At 41.4% G+C, this 17,083-nt stretch overlaps 1 protein-coding gene across 3 annotated transcripts in view; it reads left to right on the top strand.

Annotated features, from left to right (window-relative positions):
- The window catches only part of KLHDC4 (kelch domain containing 4), a 91,586-nt gene that overhangs the window by 24,611 nt on the left and 49,892 nt on the right, over positions 1-17,083 (top strand). The window lies entirely within an intron of this gene.

The following is a 17,083-nucleotide window of genomic DNA, read 5'->3' on the forward strand; positions in this document are numbered from 1 at the left end:
ATTTAAAATCGGGAATTAAGGAGCAGTGCTACTTTCACCATAATTAATACAGAGATAATCTTGAGGTTTGAAATAATAGGGTATCCCAAAAGACTGAAGGCATTTTTGAGCCCAGCATTGAACTGCAGTAAGACATTTTTGGATATATAAGATTATATGTCAGAAGGGTATTTTACCATTGGCGCTTCTCAGAACAGTGAACAGGAAGCTTACTTTGGTGTAGTGAAATGAGCAAGAAATGGTGTCTCTTTGGTTATGGTTTTAGTAAAGTCTTTCCTTTAATGGTCCATTCAAATCCAGGTATCCATCATTACTCTCGAGAAGACCACTGGAGGCTGAAAGGGAATTTTTTAATGTCTGCTCTCAGGCAGCTCTCAAAAGCTGTGGGGTTGGCTTACTCTAATTGGTTTGAGACCTGGAGGTATTGGATTAATAACATTCAGAGGTTAGCATGCTCAGGCAAGGTGAAAATGACTTCACTCACCTCCATTAATTTGCTAGAGAAGCAATAGATAACAGCATTAATGTAATTTGTCTCTGAAAGAATAATTGGTTGCAGTGGTTATCTTGTGGCTGAGTTCTCTGTCTTCCATTTTCCTCCCTATGAGATGGTCTTGTTCAAAAAGTGAGCAGGATGTGCCAGTTGTCTGGTGGATCACTTTGTAGATGCAGTGAATTCTTTTCATCTATGGATTGATAATGACTCTATACAGTGAAACTTGAACTCTTTTTTTCTCCCCCATTTTGGGAGAGTTAATCCCTAAATGCTAAGGTCAGCATCACTCATCATTTCATTATACTTTTATGCTCTATCATTCCCTCTTCCCCTCTGCACAGTCAAGCTTTTGAGACCATTTAAAAAGTCATAAAAGTTTTCCAGGGCTTAGTGTTAACAGAACGCTTTTAAGAAGCCATCATCTTATTTGAGATTATGGTATTTGGATGTCTTAAAAGTGCCATCTAAGTGTGTGCAGTTATTATGGAAGGGATCCTAGGTCTGCTCCTGAGCAGCTCTCTGTCTGCCCCCATCCTTTTACAGGTGAAGTGAAGTCACTTTCCACTGGGGGTTCCCTTGTGGAAGGAGCCAGGAAGGAGCAGAACCCACAACAGAGCCTATCTATTTGACTACAGAGCCTGTCTATCTGACTCCAGAGCCCACATTGGAGCTCCTTAGACTCCATGATCATCATGGTGCATGTGAGGACATGAGAGGACATAAGATGAGTGTCTTAAACTCTTTTCTGGACCATGTTATTATTAACTGGAACTTTTCCTAGTGTGTCATCACATTCAGTTACTTTACAGTAGTTTGTAATCTTTTTTTTTTGTTTTCAGAGAACGGCTCTGGCAACTTCTTGGCCCCATTTTTCAGGATAGACACAGAAAGCCAGCTGTTCCTTATCAAAAATGTATTCATCCCAATAGTGACAAATGAAGGATTGTTTTTTGTTGAAGTGACACAGTGTTGAGTCATTGTCTAAAGTCACAGTCCCTGCTATTTCCTGTAGATGTTTAATTGTTGAGCAAGTGTGATTCCTTTTTTTTTTTTCTTTGTGGGAAGTTGATGCATTAACACTAGACCACATTTGAGGGATGGAGGTGTAGGTAGGAGCCATTAGGTACTTTCAGCTGCAGAAAGCTCCCCCTTGTGTTTTACAAACAAGTATGCAACTTGGGGTGCAATTATTTTAATTTAGCTTGTGTTGAGTTTAGGGCGTATTAGCCAAAAACATAACTCCCTACTGACAAATTGTCCATTAAAGAAGCTGGACACAGCAGCTTAGCATCGTAGTGTGGCTTTTAATGCTGAAGTCAAGTCTTCTTGGCCATTTTAATTTAAAGTCTCAGTCTTAGGCCCCAGATAAAAGGGGGAAGAGAAAACCTCTTGTAATTCCTCCTTGGCTTTGAGCCATTATATTGTTGTTCCTAGTGGCTCTCAAACATACCCTTGTTCTGCTCCTCCTCCTTGTGGCTCAGGCCCACCAGAAACCAGGAGAAATAAATGAATCCCAGAAGCAGAGACTCCTGAAAGCTCATGTTTTTTCAGAATCTGCCACCCAGAGGGATGCTTTTCCTAAGTAAATGTTGGTTTGTGTTAGTGTAGAGTTGTGGTAGTGTAGTGTAGAGTGGCCATTGAGGCCAAAATGGGAAGCCAAGGGACAAGGTGTGGGCCATCTCCAGCCTGGCTGTTTGCTTCAGCATTTAAAGCCACCTCACACGCAGGGGTTCTTGTCACCCACAATTGCAGGGAATTGGCATGTGTGCTGTGATGGTGCCCTCCCAGGTGAAAGTCGGAGGAAACAAATCAGAAAAGCAGCATTCTGGGGACAGCTCCGATCCCCTTCTTTTGTGTCCTCTTCTTTCACTTCCTGTGTCCTTCATAATCCTAAGTCTGTCATATTCTTGGGTCTGCCTGGTCCTTTGGGTAGACACTCAGCTTCCTCAAATGTTTTTCCATGTAATCACTTTAATAGAAACCCATTCTTCAGAAAACAAGTAAAATCTTTTATCTCTGAATTTTCCTCTCCTGGATGCCTGTTTCACGGACTGTTTTCTTGATTTCGTTGGCATGGGAGGCAGGTGTGGGAGCTCCCGCAGTGATGCAAGTTGGCCTGAGAATCTTGGAGAGGTTAAGCTCCTAGGTGAGGAGGAAAGCTTTTTGGGGAGCCAGATACGGACCCAGTCTTACTGCCTTTAGGGCTGGTGCTGGGCTTTATCCTTCACCAAAATGGTGAAGAGGGAGGAGGGGAGAGCAGGCTTTGGGGGAATGCACGGTGCCTGCCCTCAGGTCTCCTAAAGCCATGCCCTGTGCCAGGGAGAGTAGCTTCATGGGGCTTGGTCGAACTGGGCCCACAGGGAGAAGGTGCAAATGGGCAAACCCAGGCTTGATTAAAGCACTTCCTAACTATTGGGGGAACTCCAATGTGGAAGGGATTCATTGGCACAAAGTGGTTCCCCCCTCACAGAAGGCCTTCAAGCCAAGCTCGGGGACCTCTTGTGAGCAGCAGGGTGATACAGAGGGTAGGGCATTATCTCAGAGTAATTTACTAGCCCTGTGACCTGGGCCAGTCATTGAACCTGTCTCCTTATCTGTCAAATGGAGATAGTAACTGCCCAGGGCTGTCAAAGATCTACGTCTATAACACATAGAAAATGCATTGTAAACTAAATGCCCTCCAGGTGTGGGCCAGCATTGTTGTCCTGTTGTTGCTGTTTTAAGGGGGCTTCTTCAGGTATAGGATGGCCAGTGGCCTCTGACACTCCCTCTTCCAGCTCAGATTTTGTCATGAATAAAATGTTTTCTTGTCTGATCCCATAAGAAGGCTCCAGGTCCATGGTGTAGATCAGGGGTTCTCAAACTATGGTCCATGGGCCAGATGCGGCAGCTGAGGACGATTACTCCCCCTCACCCAAGACTATGAAGTTTCTTTATTTAAAGGCCCACAAAACAAAGTTTTTGTTTTTACTATAGTCTGGCCCTCCAACAGTCTGAGGGACAGTGAACTGGCCCCCTATTTAAAAAGTTTGAGGACCCCTGGTGTAGACCATTCTTTACTACTTAGCACACTTGCTGAACTGGGAGGAAGCTCTTTGAAACTGGTCAGGAGAAGGAAAGGAAAACTACCTTGATGACAGCCAGGGCCCACCAGGTGCCAAGCACATTCCTGCCTGTCTGGCAGGCGCTCTGTTAAGGAGGACGCTGAGGGAGGCAGAGGACAGCTCCTTGCTGGGGCTTACATTTGCTGGGGCTCAGCTCTGACTGGCTCCAGGCCAGCTCTCTTCCCCAGCTCTGTGTAATACAGAGAGCACTGCATTGTCACCCTTCCACTCCTGTAATGGTTGGGGTAACTGTCCTGTAAGGGGTAGCCTCGAATTTCTAAAGCACTTGTTGAATCTTGATTTTAGGGATGGAGAATAAGGTAAGTAATGTTTTGGTAACAATAATTTTTATAAAATGTGATTTTCACCTTAGGTGGTAACAACTCTTTATTAGAACTTCCTTTTAATGAGCACAGCGCATTTTTAATTGGCAGAAAGCAGTAAAACTGGGAAAGTGTAGGCGGACTAATGGTTTCAACAGGCCTGTAGCTCCTGCACGATGACGAGGTAGAGGGGCAGAAGTCGGGCAGCAAGCAGACAAGCTGTGGTTTGGGCCTCCGGAACCATTGACGTTCAAGCGCAGGCTAGATGGTGCTTTACATTATGATGTTTCCTCTGTGAGTGCTTTTTTTCTCCCCTTACATTGCTCATAAAGGAAAAGGTGAGATGGAGCAGACCCAGAGAACCAAGTGCTTCTCAGTGCCTCCTTTGGAGCTGGCTCTTCCCAGCTCCTTGTTGCTTGAGGCTTCTAGGTATATGGGGGGGGAGGAAGTGTCTTGTCTCGTGGGAAGCAACCCTCTTGTTGCCCTGTTTCCTCTGGTGCACATTCATGAATCTCAGCCCTTTTAGCTGTTCCCCACTCTGGGGGCCTCTTGTTGCATTCTCTGTTTTTGGTCCCCCAGAGTGCCACCCGTGGCTGCAGGGGAACCTCCCTCTAGGTGGCTGGGCTTTGCTTTTGTCCCGTTATTTCTTATCTGGAGAGACTCTTTGTGTGGGTGATCGTTTGCAAGTTGCTTTTCTAGAACCTTTGGTACCCTTTAAACACTTAGCCCTTGGAGAACGGCTCTTACTCCTGTCTTCATTTCTGCGTCTGTGAGATCATCAGGTGAGTGACCTTTGTTTTTGTGGTTGAGGAAGCTGGGCTTTTAGGCTTTAAGTGCTTCCAGGCCTACACATGGAAGCCTCCCTGGTAACAGAGAAAAAAGAGGCCGTGTGTCCAGTGCAGCAACTCAGGCTGGCGGCATTGTATCCTACTCTTCCCCATGGTGTTCCCTCTGCCCTTGGGATAGTGAGTCTACAGCTGGAAGGACCTCCAAGGCCAGCCACTCCAACCTTCTCCAAGCTTCTTTGAATTCCTCATCTTTCCCATTTCTTACTGTGCAGTAATCTATCCATTCCTTGTTACTGGACATTCATTTTGTTTACTACAAAGAATAACTCTGAACACTGTTATTTATTGGGCCTTTGATGTTTTGTCTTTTTCTTGGTCTGTAGGCCCCATTGTGAGATCGCTGAGTCTTAGGGCATGAAAAGCATAGTCACTATTCTTGCCTAATTCTTAGGCAAGAATATGTTCTTATGTTCTTAGACATATTTGCACACCCTTCCCACCCATCCCCAATGATGAATTATATGGTTGTTTTCCCACAGCCCCACCAACATTGATAGTTTCCTTTTTGGAGAGTCATCCTCTTGGTTATTTCTAAAGGGATAATCTTATGGGTTCCTATGTTCCTGAGAGACTGAGTAATGTGCTCTTGCTTCAGCATCTAGGTCCAAGCAAGGACTTGAATTTGGGTCTTTCTGACCCTAAGACAACCTCCTGTTGGCTCCATGCCTTGTCTCTGACTACAAGACACAGATGAAGTCAGTGGTGGCGGCTTCATATCTCTGAGGTTAAGGCTGGGACATCATCATTGATGATGCTATAAAACTTACAGAGGAGTTTTGGCTCAAAGTTGCTCAAAGGCATCTTTTCCATTTGTTGTTCTACTGACCCAAAGTGGATAGACTGCCTTCAGTTTGGTGGGTTGTCCCTCCTCTGGTCCTTTTGGCAGCCAGCGAGCCATTTGGTGATTCTGCTCCCTTCTGTTCTTGGTTACCGCACACTCATGGCTCATTTTAGTAGTGGAGAGGCATTTTAATTGATGCCATCATAATGGTTTAGAAAAGAGAAGGAAAAAAATATGATCCCATTAGTGTCAGGAAAGCTAAATGCCAAATGAAATTTTCCATCACTTTCATCATTTCACCATTTTGTTTTATGGGATAAAGGCGAACAACGCCCAACAAGTACTGGTCTTTTTCATTTTTCAATTTTCTTTTTTAAGTGGTAGTTATCCACAAAGCTTTCCTGAGTTGTGTACATAGTGATATATAAACATGTATTTTTATGTGTATATATCCCCATAACATTTCAGGAAGAAAGCCAGAAATCAAAACTGAGCTGCCTGCATCTGGCCACATGCTCTATTGGTCTTTATAACATGAGTTTTGAAGCCTTTCTTCTGTGATGAGTGGGTCTAAGAGCTGAAATAGCTTTCCTCCTCTTTTCCTTGACATAAAGGGAATAGCAGAGAATGGGAGGTGAGTCTGTGACTGTGCATAGGCCAAACAGGAAGCAAACTCAAAACAGAAGGGAGACACTCTAACCTGTACACATGCATGGTTTCTTTGGGAAAAGCCAGAGTTATCACCAGACAAGACTTTGACCTAAAAAACTTAGTCTAATAAAGGTAAGGTATTGGTCCTGTAATACCTGGGACGGCTCTCCCTTGTCCCATCAGCCTGCTTGAGCCCATGGATATTTCGTTAGGTTAGACAAATCATTGTGTTCCACCGTCCCAAATTTAACCTTTCTGAAACTGAGTCACCTTCCTTCTATCGCTGCCTCCTGATTCTCCAATTTCCTTCTTTGGCTCCTCCCTCTCCCCCCTTTTCCAGTTAATCACCAATTTTTAGTCTGTTCTATATTCAGAGCAGCTCTCCCATCTCATGCTGGTACTATTTCAGTAACTCTTAACCAGGATCTCTGCTTAGAATAACTTCCCCTTCTCATCCAGTCTGAAAATGTTCCCAAGGATGATGCTGAATGACCCCTGCCATTGTATCAGACTCTTGTTCATCATGGACTTTCCACTGTCATCCAGGACCCAAATTCTAGCATGGACATATTAATAACATTGCTAATAAAAATAATAGCTCATGTTTACATAGTGCTTATTTTGTTTCAGTGCTTCCTAGGAGGGAGATGCTGTCATTGCCCCCATTTTATAGATGAGCAAATGGAGATTAAGTGTCTTAGTCAGGATCACATAGTTAGCAAGTTCTGGAGGTTGTTTTGAACCTGGGTCTCTGAGTCCAGGCCCAACCTTCTATCCACTGGGCGACCCAGCTGCTCCCCTTCTGGAGACTGTGTATTCTGGCAGCCTGTTCTAGTCACTGACTTACAGTTGGCTGGTACTCTCTGGTACTTGAGTTTTCCAGCTTGCAGATCACCTAGAACTTTGTGGAATAGTTTTATGTGTGTGTGGATGAAAGCGAGTGTGGTTGGAGGCTGCTGGTCTATGACGGGGGCTTCCTGCCTCCTACAGTGGGTGTGGGGAAAGGAATAAGCATGTAGAGAGCACCTGTTACATGCTGGGCACTCTGATTAGTGCTTTACAAATGTCATCTCATGGGATTTTCATGAACTCTTCAAGTCAGTGCTTTAATGACCATGATTTTGCACCTGAGGCAAATAGGTCAAGTTCCTTGCCCAGAACTGGATTTGAATTCAGGTATCCCATGCTCCAGTCTGGAGCGGGAGTTGATCTGGAAATGTGATCAGCATGGCTGGAGCCCTTCCTGAAATAAGCATCTCAGCCAGAATTTTCCAGTCCTGGAGAGAGGCCTCCAAGTGTTAAATCCTATTACCTCATCATGTGGTCGACTTTATGAGTTTGCAGTCCACTTAGACCCCCTTCTAAATGCCAGATAGAATGGCATTTAATTTTTCTTTCTTCATCTTGTACTTGGGAAGCAGAAGGTTTTTTTTTTTTTTAATCTAAGTGTATAAAACAACAGAATCACATTGATATCTCCTGTGATCATTTTATCCAGAGCTTTTAAATTAACTGTCGCAAGGAGACCCCCCAAAGTATCTTAGTCAGCAAACATCTGCCTCCCTGGCCAGAAGTCAGTCTTGGCTCTAAGGTCATAGGCCTCCTTCTCTTTCCTCCTTGTCCTTAGAGCTGCACTTGTCCCTATCTCTATATATATAATTCTAGCATCAGTTCATGTAAATCTCTCCAGGTCTTTCTGAAATCATCCTGCTGGTCATTTCTTACAGAACAATAATATTCCACAACATTCATTATATGTGTGTGTGTATATATATTTTAAAAGAGACACTAGCAACTTAATAAGGAACAGCCATCAGCAGATTTGGCAATTTATTTTATGATTTTATCTGGAACTCAAAACTGGGGGGAAAATGTGATTGAGAAGACATCAGTTCTTTAAACTTTTTTAAAGAATAATAATTGAACTTTTATTATTATATTTCTTTCATTTACACGCATTATATTATATAGTATAGATGCCATATATACTATATCCCCATCTGTTGTTATATCTGCAGAAGATTCCTCCCTTGTAACAAAGAATTTTTTTAAAAAATGAAGACAGAAAACAAGGAGTTCTTTTAAAAAAAAAAAAAAAAAAGGCAGGACTATAGAATGCATATTCTTCCCACTTTTGGTAACTGGTAAAGGATAGTCCCATTTTCTCATTGTTTTTTTCTAAGACTAAACTTTTTGTTCATTATAATTACCTTGCACTCAGTTTTGCTTTTTGTCTTTTCCATTTTCGTTTATATACTCATTTTCTTTTTTCTGCTTAGTTTTTTCTAGTAGTGGATGTGGTAGTAATTAAGCAGTACTTCTAGTAGTAGATACAGGGTTTTGGTTACATACATACACACACACTCACTCACTCACTCCGCACATCTCTTTTTTGAGGTCAGGCTTGTTCTTTATTTAAAAAAAAATTCCTTTAAATTTTGAAAATACATACTTTGTCCCTAAAATGTTTCCAGACACACATAGTAAAACACAAAAAAGATGCATGTACATGAAACTGAAATTCCCCATTTCATGTCATATACTTAAAAAAAAAATATATATATATATATATATACATATATATCTAGTACATTTCACACATTACTTTCAAAACTGTCATGCTTATCCATGCTCCTTTCTGAATGTCTTCCTAGTTCCTTCTATCTCATTATGAAAAATTGTTCAGTTTCCTTTTTTTCCTGGCAGCAGTGTTATTAAACCCTCAACTCTACAACTCCCTACAGGCCCCCAGAAATCTAAAAGATTGAGAGAAAAGAAACCCTGCTGCCTTTCCTGATGTTCTAGAACTTTGCTGAGATTCAAACTTCAGCTCCCTGAACTTTGGCTTCCAGACTGTTTTTTTCTCTTTAAAAAATTAGGAAAACATTTGTTCTTCAGTCTTACAGGAGAAATGCATTCCATAATCTTCTCTCATATATGTTGGTTCTTTTGGTTCCTACAGTTTTCAGACCTGTTGATCGGAACTCATCAAGGTGCTCTCTTTTCATGACCATACTTAGCTTGGGTTCAGCTCTCCACCAGTCACTTTGGTTTTTCTAGTTTTAGGATTATCTTGCTTGCCATAACTACCTTGTGTCCATCATCTGCTATTATCCTATGGGGACCACTTCAAGCATTCTCCCCAGTAATTTTTGTTGTTAGTGTTCCTTGTTGGTAACAGCCGGCTTTCCTGACATTCTCATAGGGTCAGCTGAGGATTTCACGTTCTTACAGAGAAAAATGAGTTCATTTGATGGGTTAACACAAAATGAGCACCAGGCTTGGAATTAGGAAGACTCATCTTCAGTTACTTCCTGGCTGTGTGACCCTGGGCAAGCCACTTAACCATGCTTGCCTCAGTTTCCTCATCTGCCAAATGAGGTGGAGAAAGAAATGGCTACCCATTCTTGTAGGTCTGCTGAGAAAACCCCAAACAGGGCCAACAAGTCAGACAGGCCTGGAAAATGACCAAACAACAGTGGTCTAAGTGCCCTTTTTGGACTCCCCCATTATCTTCTCGTTTTGCTAGTCTCCAGTGAGGGGCCCTTCTCTTTGCCAAAACCTTTCTGTCCTCTTTTCCTTCTCCAAGAGATTGCAGCTTCAGTTCTTTCCCAATCTTCAGGCCCTCTCTACCACTTCCTTGCCTACTGTCTCCAGACACTGCCATCCCCCTCAAAGAATTCTCCTTTCTTACCCAAACTACAAAACCAAACAACCAGAAAACCCAGAACTGAGCAAGTTGCTTTAACCCTGTTTGCCTCAGTTCCATATCTATGAGCAGAAGGAAGAAATGACTAACTTCTACAGAATCTCTGCCAAGATGGAGACATGAAGGATTGATCCAACTGAACAACAGCAGTGGGTGCCAGGGATTGTGCCATGGGCACTGAGAGGAACTTAACTATCCAATGAGTAGGACCACTTATAAACAAATAAAAACAGGACAAATGGGAAATAATAAGGGGGATTAAGAGGGATTGGAAAAGGCTTCCTGTAAAAAGTAAGGTTCTAGTCAGAGGTGAAGAGCAGGAACATAAGAGGACATGCATGGGGGACAGCCAGCCAGAGAAAAAGCCCAGAGCTGATGGAGCGTCTGATTTGTGGGTCAAAGCAAGGAGGAAAGGAGGCATAAGAGGCCTAGAGCAGGGGCTTTGTTTTTGCTCCTGAAGGCTCTAGGAAGCCCTGGAGTTTATGGCCTGTGGTCCCAGACTTTAGGAGAATCCCTTCGGTGGCTCAGTTGAAGTGGGGGAGAGCTGTGAGGCAGGTTGCCCCACCAACAGGCTATTGCAGCAGTCTGGGTGAGAGGGGATGAGGAGCTGCACTGGATCGGGGGCAGTGTCAGTACAGAGGAGGGGGCTTGAGGCAGGCCTTGGCTATAGCTTGGCTAAAGGCAAAGGGGGAGAAGGAGAGAGGGATGTTTTCTGAAACCCCCTCTACAAAGTTAGCAGTGATCTCTCACTTGGTAGATCTGAAAGTCGCCCCCCCCCCCCCCATCCCTCTCCCTTTCTCTCTCTCTCTCTCCCTTCCTCCCTTCTTCCCCCCTTCTCTTTCTTCCCTCTTTTTCTCTCTCTCTTTTTCCCCCTCCTCCTTCCCTCTTCCTCTCCTTTCTCTCTTTTCCTCTTCCTCCTTGTCTTATCTGTTGAATTTGATGCTGTTAACACCCTCACCTGGATACTCTTATTTTCTGGGCTTCTGTGACACTTTCTCTTGATCACCTTCCTGCCTCTCCAAGGACCACTTGTCCTGACAATCCTTTGATTTCCTTTCTATGACATCATCAACCAGTTCTTGCCCCTCACTGTAGGTGTTCCTCAAAGTTCAATCCTTGGCCCCATATCTAGCTTTCTTTTTTTCTCTTGACCTCATTAGTTCCCATTGGTTTTATTATCCTATTTATGCAAATGACTTCCTAATCGGTTTGCCCAGAACTTCCTTGAGCTTTAATTCCACTTCATTAGCTGCCTGATTTATCAAAGAGGATGTCCCAGGGGCCTCAGAATTCAGCATGTCCAAAATGGAATTTATTATTTTCCCCCTAAAACTAATTCCCTTTCTGAATTTTCTTTTGAAACCATCACCGTTCTTCTAGTTTCCCAGTTCTGTAATTTTGGCATTCTCCTGGACTTCTCAATCTCCTTCATTTCACATATCCATTCACTCCCTTCTCGGGGCCTCTTGTCTCTCTCTATCCCTTTCTCTCCAGCCACTTGCCCATCTTCCTTACTTTAGTTCAGGCCTTTAATCGCTTCCCACCTGGATCATCTCTGTTGCCTCTTAAATGTTGGCCATATCTCCACTTCTAACAATCCCATATCTAATATTAAGGCCTCCTCAGTCTTGCCTCAGTCTGTCTTTCCAGGCTCACTAGACATTTCTTCCTCTCCCCTCCCCCCCAGTCTGCCAAACTGTCCTCTCCCTGTTCCTTCCTCATGATTATCCATCTCTCATCTCCATTTCTTTGCATTGGCATTGACCATTCCTCTTGCCACTAGCTGCTCCATTCATTCTTTGACTTACTTTCAAGTTGCTAGTGCCCTCTCCTTTTCTGTTCTTCCTCCTCCCACTATCATTATATCTGTTTTGTATATAACTTAAGCTCTTTAAAGTCAGGAACTGTTTTATTTTGTCTAGCCTGGCATATGATAGATGCTCAATAGATGATTATCCAACAAATCTTGCTGAAGTGATGGGCAAGTATCTCAAACTCTTAGGTCTCTCAAATCCAGTATCTTTTCTCCTCTGTTTTGCAAAGTGTCGTTCTCCCTGCCCAATTGAGACAGAACTTTCCTGAAGTCCTTCCAAGACGTCTTAAGTCAGAAAATTATTATACTCTGAATGTCTCCAAAATCCATTCAGAGGGTTGATCTAGCACTGATATCGAGGGAAGCTGGGAGAGCTCAGGTAATGTCCTGTCTACTCTCTGCCATCTGGGCTCTGCCCCCAGAACACCATTATCTATGTTTGACTATATTTTATTACTATTTCCCAATTACATTTTAATCTGGGTTTTGCCTGTGTTTCTAGGATAAATGATATTTTTGGATAAATATTTGGAGACCCAGGTGTCAGTCATCATCATTATAGACCCGAAGGCTCTTAATTTTATATACTAGCTTAGAAATCTTGCTGTTGACTACTGTGACCATAGAATGATTCAGTTGTGGTTCTTTGATTAATTAGATTCTCAAAAGAGTAACATTAAAGTTCCAATTCATAATGTTTGAAAAAAGGTGGGGTTTTTTTGTTTTTTGAAATATGTCTTGTGTCCAAACTATGACCATTTTTTGGGAGGAAGTAATATCCTATTTTTAAACTTTTATTGTATCAGATTCTATATTGTATTGTACGATATTGTGTCAGATCAGGCTAGTTGATATTGTGGAAATCCTACCTTTCTTTTTGAAAGGTATATACTTTTAATATTTCAGGGAAGCACTTGGGTAGCAATTAACATTGTTTTTATACCCCTAGACCATTTGATCTTACATAAATTTGTTAGAAGTGTCAGCATAGAGGCTGCTGGAAGGAAGAGCAGCCGCCTCTTAGTTGCCTTGGGGAGCACTCTCTGAGTGGCGGCTTTCCCTGTTGGAATGCTGTGGCTCTTATGCTCCTGAAAGCCCCAACTCCCACAGGATTACACTTGTATTTTTGTGCTGCGCATAAAGACTTCTTGCTGAGTGGGATACATTAATTTTTAACGACTCTACATTTAGGAGTGATGGCAGTTGAAAAGCCTCTTGGAATTTCAAATATAAACTGGCTTTTTGGTGGTTTTGTTTTTTTCTGGAGGGGGAATATAAGGAGATGTAATCTTTTTATAGCAAAATTTTCCCTTTTTTAGTTACAAAACACAATAGAACTTGGCTGCTGCCACAAGAGTTAAACGTGTGGTCGTAGCTGACTCAGCTGGGAAGTCAAAACAAGCAGTAGAATTGTCGATAACACCGGAGCTCTGTGTGGAGAAGCCAGTGGTAAGGCCTTAACCTTGAGCATTCGAGAGCTCCAGTGCATCACACCAAAGGCTGGATTTCCTGCTGACTTTTTATCTGCTGCATTCAAACCGTGTTTATTCAAACTCACAGATGCTTGATTGTACAAGAAAAGGTAGTTGTGACATCAAGCACATCTGTTCTGAAAGTGTTTTCCCTTCAGTTCATTTGTATAGTAAAAGGTCTGTTCTACAGATCACATGCATCTCAGAGTTGAGCATTACTCTGGGATAACGTTAATAAAAACTATAGCTATTATTTATATATGCTTTGAAGTTTTTAAAGTGTTTCACAATCATCATTTCATTTGTTCATCACAACACTCTTAGATTGTCGCTTTTGTTATCTCCATTTTATAGAAGAGGAAACTGAGGCAAGCTATTGTGTCCAAAGCTGGATTTGAACTTGAGTCTTCCTGATTCCAGGTCTGGTGCTCTCTCCATGGCACCAGCAGCAAAGAACACTCCCCAAATGGATTTCTTGTCAGCTGGGATTTTTTCTTTGTTTCATTATTAAAATTACTGGGGTGTGCAATTTGCAAAGTGCACTTGAGTCCTTTTAGATTCAAAACCTTTAGGATTGTGGTATAGTAACAGGTGATATTAGATACCCCACTTTGATCATTTAGGGTTGCAGCATGTGATTAAATATATTGGTAGTCCATAAATACTACCGTATCTGCTATTTTGTGAGCATTGTGTGAGATATGGTATCTACCTCTCATAAAATCTAATTGGGGAAAAAGTCATCTTACATTTGAAAGTTAGAGAATAGTTGGATGACCACTCAATGCCTCCAGTATATAAAGCATGGCACTAGGCTCAAAGGTGAACAAAGGTTGTCTGCCTGAAGGTGCTCAAGTCTGCTGGAGGTGCAAGAGATTGTGCCGTATGTGCAGTTAAGTGTAACCTGGGGTAGAATGATGGGACAGAGGTGAGGTTCAGAGAGAGCACTCCTAAGAAAATGGAAGGAAGGAGTAACACATACATCTGGGAGTGATGAGAAAAAACTTCCCATCTGAGCTGATCCTTGAAGGGAAGACCAGCAAGAAAGCATCATCATCTGTGGTAGGATAGAACTTCGAGGTGCCTCAAATTCAGAGAGAAGCAGCCTCACCAACTTATTGCAAGAAGGTTCTTCTGAACTGTCAGTTGTATTAATATATACACCTACATGCAGGAGACTGTCAGTGTTGATGTCCTTACTGTGCTTTCTGTCAAATCCTGCTCTGATGGCTCCTTCTAGCACGGAGGTGACAGTTCTTCAAGAGTGAGTTGGACAGCTTGGGTCTGGAGAGCTAAGTTTAGGCTCCAGCACTTCCTGGTGACCCACAACACCTTTGCTCCCGGCCCCAGACTCTTCTCTCCAAGGACTGGCTTACCTGCCCAGCATTCTGCCTTCTGGTGTTGGTGGAGTAATGACTGATCCAGCAGGGCTAACCCTCTGCTTAGAGTTCCTGCATCTTGTCTCACCCTCTGCAAAAACTTCTTCAGTCACAAATAAGGGACTCCAGATCCACTATCTGTAGAGCCTTGAATGAAAGCTGCTAACTATGTGCTTGTTGTTTTTAAAATGCTGTGTCTTAGGTCTAAAACCATTTTTTTTTTTTTAAAGATCACATAATTAAAAGAACTCTTTAGTTACCAAATCCTGAAACCTATTAAGGGACCAATTTATTTGTATGTCTCTGGGCATTTCTTCTCTGTTTGTCTCCTGTGGGAGTTGCTTCTGTTTGAGCTGGCTAAGTGATGATAGTTTTTCTTTCTTATGCTTGACTACCAAGTCAAAATTATGCCTTGGGACTAGGGGAAAGAATTTGAAGGATTAAGTACCTTAATTTGAAATTGTGTGAGTAGGCTAGGAACTGCTACTTTTCTAGCATCCTCCTGGAAAGCAGAAGGGATTGGAGAATTAAATTAGAACCCAGTGCTTCCCATGTCCTGGCTTTGCCTTTGACCACCCTCACTTTCCAACTGCCTTATGGAGATCAATTTTGCCAGAAGTGGGTCAAGATAGCAAATCAACAAAACAAATCTTTGTTGGAACTCTGGGGTCAAATATTTGTTGTCATTTAGGCCATAAGGCTATCAGTATTCTCCTGGTAACAGCTTACTCTTAAATTCAACCAAAATAATTGAGAAAAAAGAAATAGTATCTTGAATATGATAAAAATAATGTTATGGTCATATAAGATATACAATCAAAACAAATTATATTTTAAACTATGGATTTTGCCCCTAGGGTAACTTGGATTTTGTGATTTGGGAAATGAGTGATGTAAGCTTTGTTCTATAGTATATTAAAGTATGATAATAAAACACAATAATTGAGCATTTTTAAAGATAGCATATTAAAATAGGTAGCACAACTAAGAGAAAAGAAATGAAAGGCTGAAATCCTATAGATGATACTGAAGTGTTTTACATCTTTACATAATAAGTGCTTTCTATGAGAAGATGCTAGAGACACTGAACATCGGAATACCCAGTAATTACTTTACTATAAAAAAAAACCTGAAATTAATTATAATTTGACATGAAAAAAAGACTGATGTGGAAGTTAACCCTGAATTGGCTGTCGCTGTCTGCATTTGTTCAAACTATTGTCTTATTAGCTCAAATGTCAGATAGCATTCAGTAAAAACGACATAATCCTAAACTAAATAAGGAATTGATAATGAAAGGTAGATAAATAACTGTAACAAAGATACCAAAAGAATCTCAAAGACGCCTTAGTCAAGCATATACTTGATCTGCTTGCCAAGCAGAGAAAAATGGTACTACAAGAAGATAAACTCATTGAGAATATCTTACCAAGACACATGATAATGAAGAGTATCATTTCACAAAGTGGTGAAAAGTATGGGTGAATAAAACCAATTTAAAGAAAACCTGTCAAAAAATCCAACTGAGCAAAATTATTCTGAAAGCATTTGAAATAAAATAGAAGGAGCTAACAGGAGAAAAATGGAAAAGATCATCAAAGATTTTTTTTTTTAATGTTATTATTGGTGTCTTTATAAGTCACTATAATTTTCCCTAGTACATTTCCCTCCTGCCAGAGAGCCTTCTCACATAGCAAATAAGTGTGTGTTTTCTTTTTTTTAATATATAACTGATTGGTATTTTGAAAAAGTCTTAAAATGTATGCAGTGCATGTCTTTTGTGGACTTCCACCTCTGCAAAAGGTCAGGTAGGGTAGCTTCTCACATCCGTTTCTTTGAGCCATAATTTTGAAATACTCATTTTTCACTTTTTTGGGTGATGTTTCTTTCTATTTACATTGTTGTAGTCATTGTATATTTCTTGGCTTTACTTACTTAGCTCTGAATTAATTCATGTACATCTTTACATGTCTCTGCAGTCATCACATTTGTCATTTCTCACAGCACAATTAGTATTCAGTTATATTCATGTATCACAATTTATTTAGTCGTTCCCCAATTGATGGGCATCTACTTGGTTTCTAAGGTTTTGTTGTCATAAAATGACTTCCATAATTATTTTGGTGTCTATAGGGACTTTCTTTTTATCATTGGGCTATAGTAATTGAATTTCTGGATCGACATGTATGGATTTTTTAGTCCCTTTATTTGTTTGATTCCAGATTTATTTCCAAAACAGTTATACTCAACCAGAAATGAACTAATGTGCTCACCCACCCACAGCCCTTCTAACAGATATTATTCCTGTATTTTGTCATTTTTATAAGTGCAGGATGTAACAGGAAACTTCAGGGTTGTTTTGATTTGCATTTTCCTTAGTACAAGTCATTTGAAGCTTTTTTCTAAATAGTTGCTAATAGTTTGCATCTCTAAGAACTGTTCGTATCTTTTGATTATTGGTTAAGGGTTTGGGGACATATATGTATGTGTATATATGTTTGTGTGTA

The sequence above is a fragment of the Sarcophilus harrisii genome, chromosome 2, assembly GCF_902635505.1.
Source record: "Sarcophilus harrisii chromosome 2, mSarHar1.11, whole genome shotgun sequence".
NCBI classification, from domain to species: domain Eukaryota; kingdom Metazoa; phylum Chordata; class Mammalia; order Dasyuromorphia; family Dasyuridae; genus Sarcophilus; species Sarcophilus harrisii.